Raw genomic sequence first — 17,288 nt, 5'->3', positions numbered from 1 at the left:
CCTCCAAGTCTCCGACCACTACCTTGTATCCTTTTCCCTCTCGCTCTCATCCAACACCTCCCACACTTCCCCTGCTCGGATGGTATCGCGCCGTCCCAACCTTCGCTCTCTCTCCCCTGCTACTCTCTCCTCTTCCATCCTATCATCTCTTCCCTCCGCTCAAACCTTCTCCAACCTATCTCCTGAATCTGCCTCCTCAACCCTCCTCTCCTCCCTCTCTGCATCCTTTGACTCTCTATGTCCCCTATCCTCCAGGCCAGCTCGGTCCTCCCCTCCCGCTCCGTGGCTCGATGACTCATTGCGAGCTCACAGAACAGGGCTCCGGGCAGCCGAGCGGAAATGGAGGAAAACTCGCCTCCCTGCGGACCTGGCATCCTTTCACTCCCTCCTCTCTACAATTTCCTCCTCTGTCTCTGCTGCTAAAGCCACTTTCTACCACGCTAAATTCCAAGCATCTGCCTCTAACCCTAGGAAGCTCTTTGCCACCTTCTCCTCCCTCCTGAATCCTCCTCCCCCCCTCCTCCCTCTCTGCAGATGACTTCGTCAACCATTTTGAAAAGAAGGTCGACGACATCCGATCCTCGTTTGCTAAGTCAAACGACACCGCTGGTTCTGCTCACACTGCCCTACCCTGCGCTCTGACCTCTTTCTCCCCTCTCTCTCCAGATGAAATCTCGCGTCTTGTGACGGCCGGCCGTCCAACAACCTGCCCGCTTGACCCTATCCCCTCCTCTCTTCTCCAGACCATTTCCGGAGACCTTCTCCCCTACCTCACCTCGCTCATCAACTCATCCCTGACCGCTGGCTACGTCCCTTCCGTCTTCAAGAGAGCGAGAGTTGCACCCCTTCTGAAAAAACCTACACTCGATCCCTCCGATGTCAACAATTACAGACCAGTATCCCTTCTTTCTTTTCTCTCCAAAACTCTTGAACGTGCCGTCCTTGGCCAGCTCTCCCGTTATCTCTCTCTGAATGACCTTCTTGATCCAAATCAGTCAGGTTTCAAGACTAGTCATTCAACTGAGACTGCTCTCCTCTGTATCACGGAGGCGCTCCGCACTGCTAAAGCTAACTCTCTCTCCTCTGCTCTCATCCTTCTAGATCTATCGGCTGCCTTCGATACTGTGAACCATCAGATCCTCCTCTCCACCCTCTCCGAGTTGGGCATCTCCAGCGCGGCCCACGCTTGGATTGCATCCTACCTGACAGGTCGCTCCTACCAGGTGGCCTGGCGAGAATCTGTCTCCTCACCACGCGCTCTCACCACTGGTGCCCCCCAGGGCTCTGTTCTAGGCCCTCTCCTATTCTCACTATACACCAAGTCACTTGGCTCTGTCATAACCTCACATGGTCTCTCCTATCATTGCTATGCAGACGACACACAACTAATCTTCTCCTTTCCCCCTTCTGATGACCAGGTGGCGAATCGCATCTCTGCATGTCTGGCAGACATATCAGTGTGGATGACGGATCACCACCTCAAGCTGAACCTCGGCAAGACGGAGCTGCTCTTCCTCCCGGGGAAGGACTGCCCGTTCCATGATCTCGCCATCACGGTTGACAACTCCATTGTGTCCTCCTCCCAGAGCGCTAAGAACCTTGGCATGATCCTGGACAACACCCTGTCGTTCTCAACCAACATCAAGGCGGTGGCCCGTTCCTGTAGGTTCATGCTCTACAACATCCGCAGAGTACGACCCTGCCTCACACAGGAAGCGGCGCAGGTCCTAATCCAGGCACTTGTCATCTCCCGTCTGGATTACTGCAACTTGCTGTTGGCTGGGCTCCCTGCCTGTGCCATTAAACCCCATTCAACTCATCCAGAACGCCGCAGCCCGTCTGGTGTTCAACCTTCCCAAGTTCTCTCACGTCACCCCGCTCCTCCGTTCTCTCCACTGGCTTCCAGTTGAAGCTCGCATCCGCTACAAGACCATGGTGCTTGCCTACGGAGCTGTGAGGGGAACTGCACCTCAGTACCTCCAGGCTCTGATCAGGCCCTACACCCAAACAAGGGCACTGCATTCATCCACCTCTGCCCTGCTCGCCTCCCTACCACTGAGGAAGTACAGCTCCTGCTCAGCCCAGTCAAAACTGTTCGCTGCTCTGGCCCCCCAATGGTGGAACAAACTCCCTCACGACGCCAGGACAGCGGAGTCAATCACCACCTTCCGGAGACACCTGAAACCCCACCTCTTTAAGGAATACCTAGGATAGGATAAGTAATCCCCCCCCCCTTTAAGATTTAGATGCACTATTGTAAAGTGACTGTTCCACTGGATGTCATAAGGTGAATGCACCAATTTGTAAGTCGCTCTGGATAAGAGCGTCTGCTAAATGACTTAAATGTAAATGTATGATTCCAGATGTGTTATTTAATAGTTTTGATGTCTTCACTATTATTCTACAAAATAGAAAAAATTAAGAAAAACCCTTCAATGAGTAGGTTTCAAACTTTTGACCGGTAGTGTATAAAAAATCCTGACCATTCTTATAAAGTGCCGTGAAAAAGTATTTGCCCTCTCAAATTTTCTCTACATTTGCATATTTTTATACGGAATGTTATCAGATCTTCAACAAAAACCTAATATCAGATAAAGGGAACCTGAGTGAACAAAGTTAGGCAACACCCAATGCAGACTGTGGACCAGATCCGGAACCAGAACGGGATCAATAGGCACTGCAGGTTCAGGCAGCACTGCATGTTTCGGGCTTTGACTCCTGGTATAATATAAACACACAAAATACAAGGAATAATGCATAGAACAGTTTGGGGTCACATGGGTTGCGAGGTGAGGGTTTCTTACTATGCCGATAAATTACATTATCCATCTGGACCTTTGCCACTTCTGAAATAGTACTTGAGTAGCCCTGGACTAGGCCATTCAAGTGTGTTGCTTTTTTATCTATTTTCATGTAGACTTGATTGTGTGTTTTGGATCATTGTCTTGCTGCATGACCCAGCTGTGCTTCAGCTCAAAGATGGATGGACTTACATTCTTCTGTAGAATTCTCTGATACAGAGCAGAAGTAAAGCATCACCAAACCATCACACTACCACCACGTTTGACCATTTGTATAAGGTTCTTATGTGACAGGTTAAAGAAAAAATTCATAGCCTCTTATGCATTAAAAAGTATTAGTAAGTCCATAGTATGTGAGGATCTTAAAACATCTAAGGTTAAAAAGATCATGCATTCAGTATTAGATGATAGAGATTGATAACATTCATCTAATTGTGTTAAAGTTAATTCTTGTGACTCCCCATCCCGGATCCGGGAGCGTAATCATCGCCTGACACTAATTAGCATAACGCAACGGATATAAATATTCCTAGAAAATATTCCTGTTCATGAAAATCACAAATGAAATATATTGAGACACATCTTAGCCTTTTGTTAATCACTGTGTCATCTCATATTTTCAAAATATGCTTCACAGCCAAAGCTAGACAAGCATTTGTGTAAGTTTATCGATAGCCTAGCATAGTATTATGCCTTGTGGGCAGCAGGCAACCTTGTCACAAATCAGAAAAGCAATCAAATTAAATCGTTTACCTTTGATGAACTTCGGATGTTTTCACTCACGAGACTCCCAGGTAGATAGCCAAAGTTCATTTTTTCCCAAAATATTATTTTTGTAGGCGAAATAGCTCCGTTTGTTCTTCACGTTTGGCTGAGAAATCGACCAGAAATTGCAGTCACGAAAATGGCGAAAAATATTCTAAATTAGCTCCATAATATCGACAGAAACATGGCAAATGTTTTAGAATCAATCCTCAAGGTGTTTTTCTAATATCTATTCGATAATATATCCGTCGGGACAATTCGTTTTTCAGTAAGACCGATTGGAGTAATGGCTACCTCTGTATTTTACGCGAGAATCTCTCCCGTAGCCACCATGTGACCACTTACGCAATGTGGCCGCCTACAGCTATTCTTCAACAGAAATGCGTAAAAGTTCGTCACAATGCTGTAGACACCTTGGGGAATATGTAGAAAGCGTAAACTCGTTGATGGCACATTCACAGCTGAATAGGGACTCATTGGAAAGCAGAGCTTTCAAAACCTGGGGCACATCCGGATTGGATTTTTCGCAGGCTTTCGACTGCAACATCAGTTCTGTTATACTCACAGACAATATCATTACAGTTTTGGAAACGTTAGAGTGTTTTCTATCCAAAGCTGTCAATGATATGCATAGTCTAAGCATCTTGTCCTGACAAAATATCCCGCTTTTAAAACGGGAACGTTTTTTTTTCCAAAACTGAAAATACTGCCCCTAGAGTCGCATCAGGTTAAAATCCGTCAAGGGTACGAATTGTGAGAGGAATGTGTAAACGTTGTATTGATTACTTTATTTTGTGGTGCCTAATGGAAGGGTAAAAGTGTTAATCTGTGATCAACTAAATTCTCTTAATCTATGAGCCTGAGATCGATTGCTCTGGTCCACACCCATGTTCCCGGGGAAATCGCGGTCTTTTCTCATTGCACTAAAAGTTATTATTGAGGAAATTATACCGTATCACTCTAGTGATTATTTCTCCCCTTTTTCAGGTATGTTATTGATGATAAAGAAAGGGTAATTTGAATGTAATAACTCGCTAACATGTCAAGAGTGTTTATTTAAGGTGTGTCTTAGTAACATCTTGAGGTAGTTAGAATTAAGTTTGCAGAGAGTAATATGAGCCCTGCTCGGTTGTAGTGAAGTAGCTGCCATTTTATGTCGATTGTGAATGAACATGTGCATTGTTAATAAGATATTTTTCTGTGTTATTTGTATAATGGTTTTTCAAACACTTTATTGCCTGTTGATAAATTGAGTTTTGTGCTTGAGAGTTATATTGAAATTAATATCTGTTTCAGTGAATTACAGTGTATACTGTTGTGACTTGAATAAGCCTTGTACCCTAAACTATCTATTTCCTGTAGATCTGTTGTTCTGTAAAATGTGTTACTTTTGTAAAATGATTGCACTGTATGTTATTATTGAGAAAATGATACCATATCACTCTCGTGATTATTTCTCCCCTTTTTCAGTGGCGTAACATTTTTGGAGGCTCCGCTGAGATTGCTGCTCAGATTTTCAGTTTCCACACCCTGGTCGCTGAATTCCAAGCCAGCTAAATCCCCACATAACACCTCAGACTGGCTGCAGTGAGGAAAGTTTTGCTGTTCGAGGGGAGCTGGAAGTTAGTGGTTAAGTACGTGTCAACTGAGGCCATTGATCGACCATCAGAGACAGTAAGGACCATATAATTCAGAGTCAACTCCTGCATGGTAAAAGTTCCTCCTGTTCTGTCAACATGACAACCGCCTTGGAAGAACTACAGGAAGAGGTAGTAGGAGAATTGCACACCCTGACTAAAGACAAGTTACTAGAGATATGTGATTTCCTTGACATATCAGGTGAACAGAGAAGACATGTTCAAGACAAAATCCTGCATATCATTGATGACTCATATTATGATGTTCCTTGAAAGAGAGGAAGTTGTAGAGTTAGAAGATGGCGGCATGTCGGAATTGTTGCTACTTTAAGACGAAATGACAGAGATGATCAGTGGCATAAATGACAAAACAGGGCAAACTGACCATGATATTGAAACAGCCGGAACACATCACAGAATAAAGGAACTGAGAACTGTAACCCCACAACAAGGGGTGGGAACTGAGCAGATTACTGCAGCCAAAGCCAGTGATTCTCAACCCCATGCCAATTTTCAGGTGAGCGTGCCGCTCTCACCCAATGCACAGCCCAGCTCATACTGGTGTAAAGAGTTTAACATTTCTGGTCAGATAGGTGAACCGGGTCAGAAAGAAAAACATATTTTTTCCTGCCTTGCCCATCAGATCGAGAATGGAAATAGTAGACGCAGTAGTCAGGGCTATTTCTCCAGGCTCACAGCTACACAGCTACTTGGAAGGTAAACCCCAGCTAACTCTTCCCACACTTAGATGTATCCTGCTTTCCCACTTCCAAGAGAAGAGCGCAACAAAGCTTTACAAACAGCTCGCTTCAGAAGCACAGCATAGCAAGGAGACCCTCAAAGCTTCCTGATGGGTGTCTTAGATTTGAGGCAGAAAGTACTGTTTGCATCCCAGGAGTCAGAATCAGGGCTTAAGTTTGACCCTGCTCTAGTCCAGAGCATGTGTTTACAGACAGTCCTTACAGGTGTCCAGAGTGACAGTATCAGGATAGACGTGCAGCCTCTCCTGCTAGATAGCGAAACATCAGATGAGGTTTTGCTAGAGAAGCTTAACATTGCTTGTGCTAATGAGCTAGAAAGACGAAACAAAAAGCGGTTTAATGCCCCACAGCCTGCTACAACTGTAAGTGTAGTCCAGTTAGGAGACACGCCATCCGCAAAGTGTCCTGTGAAGGAAGCCAAAGCTAAGATACCCGCAGAACTGTTAACAGAGTTAGCTGAACTTAAGACAGGTGTAGCGTCTCTAAAAGGTCTCAGTGCAGAGATTGCTGAGATTAAGGAAACGTTACAGCAGCCTATGTTTCAGTCACCGCCTTGTGCCTGCCTATGCCCCACCCCCAGTTAGGAGGCCAGATAGGGACACCCAGCCACCTGTTTTCCAACAGCAGTATTACAGCAACTACAGTCGGTTCCCAAGCACCTGACCCTGACCCCTCGATATGCACCTAACCTGTATACCAACCGCTCTGCTCAAGCTCCAAGGAGGTGTTTTGTCTGCCAGCAGGCCAGAACAGATGCACAATGCACACACTGCTACCGATGTGGGAGTGGAGAACTTTTTAAACGGAAACGGGTTACCGCTGAGGGACGACTGTTAACCATAGCTACCAATAAAGTCCCAGAAATGTGCAAATTGTGCCAGAGAAGATTTATTTGAGAACCTGAAACAATGTTCATCATGTAAAGCAACACTGTACTGTTCCAAAGTATCTCAAAATCAACATTGGACTAAACAAAAGGAAAAATGCACTCACCTGAACATTGACTCTACCAGTGAAAGGTTTTCCTGCACAGAGGAAAATTCCCACTCCTTACCATCCCTAGCTCAAGGTTGCCACCCCCGTAAGGTCACCTCGCTAGTCGGCAGACAGTGCCTTATTGAGTGCCACCTGAATCGCCACCACCTCCAAGCTCTATGGGACACAGGCTCTCAGGTATCAGTCATTGATGAATGATGGAAAGAGGATTCACTCCAAAACGCAAGGCTGAGAGATGTTTCAGAAATCCTGGACTCACCTGATGATCTAAGGTTGACTGCAGCAAATGGGACTGAAATGCCGTACCTGGGATGGATTGAAACAACTTTTCGGCAAGCTTCCGAAACTGACCAATGAAAGGAACTGATCATCCCAGTGCTGGTAATGAAAAGCTGTCACCTATCTCATTCAATCATAGGTTTCAATGTTATCGAGCACATCCTGACAATGACCGAAAAGACTAAACGATACAGTACAGTAGAAACAGCTTCCCCAAGCCTCAAAAGAAACAAGGTGAGAGCTTTTATACAGGCTGTTAGCGCAGAACAGACAGATGAATACGCAGTGAAAACCAAGAAAGAGAAGGTTGCTGTACCAAAACACAGTAGCATTCAGATTGAGTGCCGTGTAGCTTCCCAGCCTTTCAAAGAGGACATGACAATGCTTTTCCAGCCAGACCTGAACCTGCAGTGGCCAGACGACCTTGAGTTCTTTGACACACTAGTCAGAGTCAAGAAATTTGTTTTTCCAGTTATCATACTTGATGTCTCTAACCCCACTGACCACGACATTGCCCGCACAATAATCGGTACAGTACAAACCATTATGACTGCCCAAACCTTTGAAAAATCTGTCACCCCAGCCACAGTGAATCACACCAGCTTTCGAACCCCATGTTCTGCTACTGAACAGTGGGATCCACCAGTAGGTTTAACTCACCTAACTATGCTTAGAAAAGAGTGTCACTCCTTCTCCAGATCAGACAATGACATTGGCTGCATTGAATGTTTGAAAATGACTTTTTCTCTAAAGGACTCTGAACCAGTAAAGCACACATACATGTCAGTGCCCAGGCAACTGTATCAGGAGATAAAATGTTACCTTTATGACCCTATAGTCCAGGGCTGGGTTAGGAAGTCAAACGTTTCATATTCTTCACCCGTCGTGTGCGTTCGTAAGAAGGATGGGACCCTCCGGTTGTGCATAGATTACAGAGACCTGAACAGAAAGACACATCTCGACCGCCAGCCCATCCCTCGGGTCTAAGAGATCATGGACAGTTTAGGTGGTAATTCCTGGTTCTCCCTCTTAGATCAGGGAAAAGCGTAACACCAGGGGTTAATCTCTGAAGAAAGCAGACCACTGACAGCATTTGTGACCCCGTGGGGACTATGAGTGGATACGCATGCCATTCGAACTCATGAACGCTCCTACAGCTTTTCATCGGTGTATGGAGGAGTGTTTGGAAGGGCTCCAGGAGAACATCTGCATTCCTTATCTGGACGACACGCTAGTTTTCAGTAAAACTTTTGACGGCCATGTGATGGATGTGCGAAAAGTTTTGCAGCGTCTCAGAGAGTATGACATTAAACTCAAACCAATTAAGTGTGATCTCTTTAAACCCCAGGTCCGTTATTTGGGGAGAATAGTGTCTGCAGAGGGCAGCCGCGTTGACCCAGCCTATTTTGAAGCAGTAAGAGCATGGAAAGAAATCAGACCAGAGACTGTGGGCAAGCTCAGAAAAATGCTTGGTTTACTCACTTACTACAGACAGTACATCAAATACTTTTCTAGGAGGGCCAGCTGCCTGTATGACCTCCTGAAAGCAGATTCAGAGAAATTACCTGGCCACACACGGAAAACAAAAACAAAGAGAGTAAGTCATGTGGTGCCCTCAAACAAGCCAATCCTGTGGACTGACCAGCATCAACAGGCACTTGAACAGCTGATTGAGTGTTTGCTTCACCCACCAGTTTTTGGTTTCCCTGATTTCACTCAGCCATTTGTTTTACACACTGATGCGTCACACCAAGGCTTGGGAGCAGTTCTTTATCAAAAGCAAGATGGGAAGCTTAGTGTCATTGCTTATGGCTCTCGAACCTTAACGGCAGCTGATAAGAACTAACACTACCACTCGAGCAAGCTAGAATTTCTAGCTCTAAAATGGGCAATCACCAATAAGTTCCATGATTATTTGTACTATGCTCCGACCTTCACTGTATACAGCGATAACAACCCGCTCAGCTACATTCTGTCTATTGCAAAACTGAACACAACCACTTCCAGGTGGGTTGCAGACTTGGCTGATTTCCACTTTACAATAAAGTACAGGGCAGGCAGAGAGAACGGTGATGCAGATGCTTTGTGAAGGATGCCACTGAATGTAGAGTCATTGATGAGAGAATGTTTATACCTTGGTGACTTTCAGCTGCATCTATGTCAGTATCAGCTGAAGGTGAGACAACCACTGCAACAACCAGCTCGATCCCAAAAGATGGGATAAGAGAATCACAAGAATCTGATCCGGTCATCCATCCTGTGCTCAATTTCAAACTGTCTGGTACCAAACCGCCAGTTAAAGAGCAAAATAAATCCAGTCCAAAGACAAAATGCCTAGTCAGAGAATGCGACAAGTTGACAATAGACAGTGATGGCATTCTGTACAGAATCACTACAGTCCACAAGCAGTTAGGTCTACCAGAGCAGTACAAGGGTAAAGTGATGGAAGAGTTGCACAATAACATGGGACACCACGGTACTGACCGCACTGTATCTAGTACGTGACCGCTTCTTCTGGCCATATATGCAATCTGACATCGAGCACTATGTGGCTAAAACTTGTAGCTGTGTCAAGCAGAAAAAGCCAGCCCATGAAACAAGAGCTCCTCTGACAAACATTGTGACAACACAGCCATTTCAACTGGTATGTAAAGACTTCCTTCATCTCGACAGATGCAAAGGGGATATGTGTAACTCTCAATGAGTGAATGGGTGTGGAGTCAGGCGCAGAGAGCAAAGGATCTGGGAAAAAAACACGCTTTAATGTCCAAAATAAAAGGAACAAAATAGTATACCCGGACAGGCGTAACTATAAAAACAATATAGTACACCTTAGGTAAAATACCAGGACAGTGAGAAAACCCAACAAACACTCACACCTCTCACAAATACAGAAGAAGAAGCCCGCACAAACAGAAGTGGGCTGAACGAACTTAAATAACCCCACCCTAACAACCAAACAATGAACAGGTGAAACCAATTAGACAAAACCAAACGAACACGGAACAAAGGATCGGTGGCAGCTAGTAGACCAGCGACGCCAAGCGCCGAGCGCCACCCGAACAAGAAGGGGAGCCACCTTCGGTAATATTTGTGACAATATGAGTACATCCTTGTGACTGTTGATCATTTTACATGTTTCGCTCAAGCCTACGCCACCACATCAAAGTCAGGTAAAACTGCTGCAAATCTCATCTTCAATGACTTTGCCCTGAAGTTTGGGTTCCCGTCCCGCATCCACCATGACCAAGGGTGAGAATTTAAAAATCAGTTGTTCCACCAGTTAATGGCGGGGTCCAGATCAACACCCTACCACCCGATGGGAAACGGTCAAGTGGAACGCATGAACAGAACATTGTTGCCACTGTGTGGCAACGTTAAATGTTAAAGACACAAACTGAGACACAAAAGTCAAATTGGAAGGAGTCTCTGAACAAACTGGTTTATGCCTATAACTGCAACCGTTGCGAAGTGACTGGCTATTCACCATTTTATCTTCTGTTTGGGAGATCACCCAGGCTTCCAGTTGATATGCTCTTTGGATTGGGCACAGCGGCAGGTTCCAGGAACCAGCGAGACTACTTGGAGAACTGGAAACGAGGGATGGAAGAAGCATACGCCATTGCAAATGAAAATGCTCAGAAAGCCGCTGAAAGAAGTAAGAAGTACTATGACACTAAAGTTACGAGTTCAGTGCTACAGTCTGACTAGCGAGTTCTGATTAAAAACCTGACACCAAGAGGAGGAACAGGCAAACTCTGTAACTATTGGGAAGATACAATTCACACAGTAGTGAGACAAATGGGTTCAGACCTGCCGATTTATTAATTGAGACCAGAAAAGGTTAGGGGACGCTCCAGGGTCCTGCACAGAAACCTGCTCATGCCCTGTGACCACTTACCTTTTGAGACACAACCAGAAATGACCAAAGATGACAAAAGTCAGAAAAAAAGGAGACATCAGCCTGCATCACAGCCTCTAGATTCTAATGAAGACAGCGGGGATGAATATGACCTTCATCATGAGCCGCTACAGGTTCCCACATCTCCTACAGTACCTGAGGAGAGGAATGCTGAACCAGCGAGAGAGTGGGAACACAGGCCCCCACCAGTGAAACAGACAGTTGCGGTGCCAGTCCCTGATACGCTACCAGCACAGCCTCTTGTTGAAAAGCGGTTGGAGGAGACAACAACAGTTAAAGACCTGCCTGCTTAGGAGATTAAATTGTCTGCTGAAAATTTGCCTGATGATCATCCACCAAGTGCTTTTCCTTCATTAGCTGATGGTGCTGAACCTGAGGAACCAGTCTACCAGCCTCCACTAAGAGAGAGAGAGACACCATCCAAGATGTATTACCTATGATCAGCTTGGTATCCCTTCCTGCTACAGTATCCAGCCACAGCCACAGTTGTTCCCAGGACTGGTTCCATGGCTGCCATCACTACAGCAATGTTATTTTCAGCCACCTTACCTGTATGGGCTTCAGCAAACATGAGGCTACAGAGTTGATATGTTTGACCATGGAATACTGACTGATTTCACAGACTGTCACAAGAGACAATTTGCAGACTATGTTTGTAGATCATTAAAATTGATGGACTTTTGATCAATGGTATGAGAAAATAATGCTTATGTTATACAGCTGGTCAACAGATATGGACTGTGAATATAACTTGTTAGTTATATTTGAACTGTGACCCTTGACCTCTGCTCAAGTACGACCTTACAGAAGAGGATTTTCTAGGTCCAGTGCATACAGACTGTTGAAGAAGACCATGATGGTAATGTTGGGACAACATTTATTTTGTCGGGGAGAGTGTGACAGGTTAAAGGAAATATTCATAGTCCGTTATACATTAAAAAGTATTAGTAAATTCATAGTATGTGAGGATCTTATTAAAACATCTAAGGTTAAAAAGATTGTGCATTCAGTATTAGTTGATAGAGATTGATAACATTCATATAATTGTGTTAAAGTTAAAAATCTGTCAAGCGTACAAAGGTCACGAATTGTGAGAGGAATGTGTAAACGTTATATTGATTACTTTATTTTGTGGTGCCTAATGGAAGGGTAAAAGTGTTAATATGTGATCTACTAAATACTCTTAATCTATGAGCCTGAGATCGATTGCTCTGGTCTCCATCCATGTTCCCGGGGAAATCGCGGTCTTTTCTCATTGCATTAAAATATATTAGTGAGGAAATGATACCGTATCACTCTTGTGATTATTTCTCCCCTTTATCAGGTATGTTATTGATGATAATTATTAATGGGGCGGCAGGGTAGCCTAGTGGTTAGAGTGTTGGACTAGTAACCGAAAGGTTGCAAGTTAAAATCCCAGAGCTGACAAGGTACAAATCTGTCGTTCTGCCCCTGAACAGGCAGTTAACCCACTGTTCCTAAGCCGTCATTGAAAATAAGAATTTGTTCTTAACTGACTTGCCTAGTAAAATAAAGGTAAAATATATTTTTTTAAAAGGGTAATTTGAATGTAATAACTCACTAACATGTCAAGTGTGTTTATTTAAGGTGTGTCTTAGTAACATCTTGAGGAAGTTAGAATTAAGTTTGCAGAGAGTAATATGAGCGAAGAATAGCTTCGTACTGAGAGTAGCTGCCATTTTATGTTGATTGTGAATGAACATGTGCGTTGTTAATAAGATATTTTTCTGTGTTATTTGTATAATGGTTTTTCAAACACTTTATTGAATGTTGATAAATTGAGTTATGGTTTACTGAGTTAAAGCTTTGTGCTTGACAGTTATATTGAAATTAGTATCTGTTTCAGTGAATTACAGTGTATACTGTTGTGACTTGAATAAGCCTTGTACCCTGAACTATCTATTTCCTGTAGATCTGTTGTTCTGTAAAATGTGTTACTTTTGTAAAATGATTGCACTAAACATTATTATTGAGGAAATGATACCGTATCACTGTCGTGATTATTTCTCCCCTTTTTCAGTGGCATAACACTTACAGTGGAATGCAGTGTTTGGTTGTCGCCAGGTACAATGGGACCCATGTCGTGGTTGAGGTCACCATGGTTTAGGTTACAATGCATATAACTGATGTTCTTATGTACATCAGAAACCATACAGAACCACATGCTCCCCAGAATTCAGCTGCCATATAGGTAGTTAAGATTCTACTTGCAAAAACGGCAATGAAAAGATCCCATGCTGGATCAAAGTTCTAAGCTCAGTTATTTCGCTAATATCCAAAATTCTCAGGTAAGTCAAAGAACACTAACAAACTGTGGGATGAAGACTCAAACCTTGGACTCAAGGTTACCGCAGTATCAAATAGCAGGTGTAGCGAGGCCGTGTTAATGAAATCATTAGTGCCACGCTCACAGATCGGAATTGGATGAGAAGCCCGGGCCGTCTGTTTTCTCGCGGCTGTCACACTCGAGATGGCTCTTATTATTTAATTAAGCAAACAACCGCTGCCTAATGGTCCTCCCGGGGATGAGCAGCATGCAGTTAAAACCGCCGTGTCCATTCGGCAACTCAATGATTTATTCAAGTAGTTTTGCAACTTTGCCTTCACTTACTGTGCAGGACATTGCCTCCGATTAAGTGAAATGTATTGCGAAACGCAGATGTGCTGTTTGTTACAAATTTACACAGGATTATGCGAGGCCGAAGATGAGTATCTTTGTATATTTTTTTGTTGAGTTTGTTACATGTTATTTGTCTTTTTTCATAAGTTTGAGAGTATTCAAGCACTACAGCTGTTATGACCAATTTGTGTTGATTTATGTTGTGCTTATACTGTAGAAAAGAAACATATACATTATGAATATTGCCATAGGGTTAACCAGCCAGGTCACACGTGATACAAGTCAGTATTAGATGTCCATCCATGTGTGAGGACATCGGAAGATGACATTGAATCATTTTACTAGGGTGTTTATGGATGGGGATGGTGGATAGGTGTAAGCATCTACCTCTGGTGCAAAAGGTTGCATGTTTGAATCCAGCAATATAAAGTCATTTTTGAGAATTTTGTTTTAAGTCTATCCCAAAGTTAATGCCTGAATTTAAGATTTTGGAGTTAATGCCTAAACTTAACCTTAAACACTTCTAAAGGTAAATTTGACGTTTGATAAACACATGCATGAATGTCTAATTCTGAAATGAGACTTTGAGAGCTTGTTGGGGCTGACTGAACAAGATTTAAATGGATGCACAAGTGGAAAAAACTGAATTGAATTTGAAAAGATGAATCTGTATGCGTAACTTGACAATGCTATTCACATCCTGGTCTGTATCTTTCATATTATTGAGTGTCTCCTTCAATTGAAGACAGGAACACTGTAGTGGAATTGACTGAATGTCCACGTGTGGGGTATTAGCTTTGTTCTGTTCTCTCTCGATATTTTGCATTAAGAATACGGATTTTTCTTTTCTAAGGAGCAACTTATGCAGGAATGAGGAGTGTAGTGATCAATGGACCAGGCTTTGAGAAAATTAATTCAAATCAAAGTTTATTTGTCATGTGTGCCAAATACAACAGTGAAATGCTTCCTTACTTACAGGCTCTAACCAATAGTGCATAAAATGTGTTAGGTGAACAATAGGTAAGTAAAGAAATAAAACAACAGTAAAAAGACAGGCTATATACAGTAGTGAGGCTATAAAAATAGCGAGGCTACATACAGACACCGGTTAGTCAGGCTGATTGCGGTAGTATGTACAGTACATGTAGATATGGTTAAAGTGACTATGCATATATGATGAACAGAGAGTAGCAGCAGCTTAAAAATAGGGATGGGGGGGACACAATGAAAATAGTCTGGGTAGCCATTTAATTACCTGTTCAGGAGTCTTATGGCTTGGGAATAAAAACTGTTGAGAAGCCTTTCTGTCCTAGACTTGGCACTCCGGTACCGCTTGCCATGCAGTAGTAGAGAGAACAGTCCATGACTGGGGTGGCTGGGGACTTTGACAATTTTTAGGGCCTTCCTCTGACACTGCCTGGTGTAGAGGTCCTGGATGGCAGGCAGCTTAGCTCCAGTGATGTACTGGGCCATACGTACTACCCTCTGTAGTGCCTTGCTGTCAGAGGCCGAGCAATTGCCGTACCAGGCAGTGATGCAACCAGGAAGCTCTGTTGCAGCTGTAGAACCTTTTTGAGGATCTCAGGACCCATGTCAAATCTTTTTAGTTTCCTGATTGGGACTATGCTTTGTCGTGCCCTCTTCACAACTGTCTCGGTATGTTTGGACCATTCTAGTTTGTTGTTGTCACAGAAGTCTTTGCATCGATTCACTTCTGATAAGATCATTTGACAATGCTTTGGTGTAGAATACATTTCTATTGCAGTGTTCAAATTCTTCAAGGTTTAAGAATCAGTAATGTTTTATTAACTGGTAAAATCAAAGTTTAAATGTCCACTTTAGAGACAGTAAAAATTACAACACTTGGTCTTAGACTCATGTGCTACTGTGAAAATATACTTTTACTAGCCTTTTCACACAACTCTCCTCACAGTACAAGAAAAATCTAAATCATGCCCTAATGTTGTTTTGCTCTGCAAATGCAATGTCCTGCAGTCAAACAATGCTACATTCATTCTGCTCAATAAAGTAAAGGCTGAGAGTTAACAAGGCAAGAGGGCGATGCAAATAAAAATTGCATTAATTTCATAAGTGGCGAAAGCTTGGGAAAAATACCACAACGGCAGTGCTTCAGAGCAAACGTAGGGAGCCGCCGCCCATACTTCTCTCGCCTGCAGCTGGTACAGAATGTATAAAAAGACAGAGTAATGACCCTAGAGATGGGAATTTTTCAGATGACAGCTTCTGGCTAATGTGATACTGAAGCCACTCTATTAACAGGCTGCGCGATTATGCATTCATAATGATGCTTCAAACTTTGTCATTCTCCACCATCCAGCCAATTCTCCTCTCAACTGACATAGGAACATATTACCCAACAAGGCAGAACATAAATATTTAGGTGTCCTCTGATGGAAAATGAAAGCATTTAAAAATACAAAAGTGCTAACACTGTAGCCTACTGACTGGTCTGACGGTTTGTCAAAAGTGACAGTAGCTACAGGAATAATTTTGTGTAAACAGAAAAGGCTTTTGTGTGACTATTATGTCGTATCTGCCATACTTCCTGAGCAAATGGTGACTCTTTGCTTTTTCTGTGGCGGAACATCACAGACTGTGACTGGGCCGAGTTATTTTGGGTGTTTCAAATGTATGCAGCCTAGTGCTTGAGACTTAAGTTGTCTGCTGCAGTGAATCCAGAGGGAGGCAACTCGAACAAACCCTATTTTGTTACCCTTGCACTCAACGGTGTAGGAGCCGGTGCACTCAACGTTGTTGGAGCCTCCTACATGAGTTCATAGACTGATGATCTGTCATAGTGTGATCAATTTTAATTATCATATATTATCTCTGATGAAGTGATATCAGCTAAGTCTAGAGGGTGTATTGCATGTGTTAAATTCATGCAAGCTAGAGGCAGCCATGACAATATTCAATATTTAACAGAGAGTGGAATTTCAGTTTGAGCTTTCATGCCTACCTGTTTTATTTATTAAAACAGTTAACTGTAAAGGTTGCTGGTTATTATTACAGTATAATAACTATTATCAGTTAAATATTATGTCAAGTTTCAAACCATACAGTACAGTTGAAGTCGGAAGTTTACATACACCTTAGCCAGATACATTTAAACTCAGTTTTTCACAATTCCTGACATTTAATCCTAGTAAATATTGCCTGTCTTAGGTCAGTTAGGATCACCACTTTATTTTAAGAATGTGAAATGTCAGATAATAGTAGAGAGAATGATTTATTTCAGCTTTTATTTCTTTCATCACATTCCCAGTTGGTCAGATGTTTACATACACTCAATTATTATTTGGTAGCATTGCCTTTAAATTGCTTAACTTGGGTCAAATGTTTTGGGCAGCCTTCCACAAGCTTCCCGCAATAAGTTGGGTGAATTTTGGCCCACTCCTCCTCACAGAGATGGTGTAATTGAGTCAGGTTTGTAGGCCTCCTTGCTCCACACGCGTTTTCAGTTCT

Source organism: Oncorhynchus gorbuscha, linkage group LG14, assembly GCF_021184085.1.
Source record: "Oncorhynchus gorbuscha isolate QuinsamMale2020 ecotype Even-year linkage group LG14, OgorEven_v1.0, whole genome shotgun sequence".
NCBI lineage: Eukaryota > Metazoa > Chordata > Actinopteri > Salmoniformes > Salmonidae > Oncorhynchus > Oncorhynchus gorbuscha.
This window is presented reverse-complemented; position numbering follows the sequence as displayed.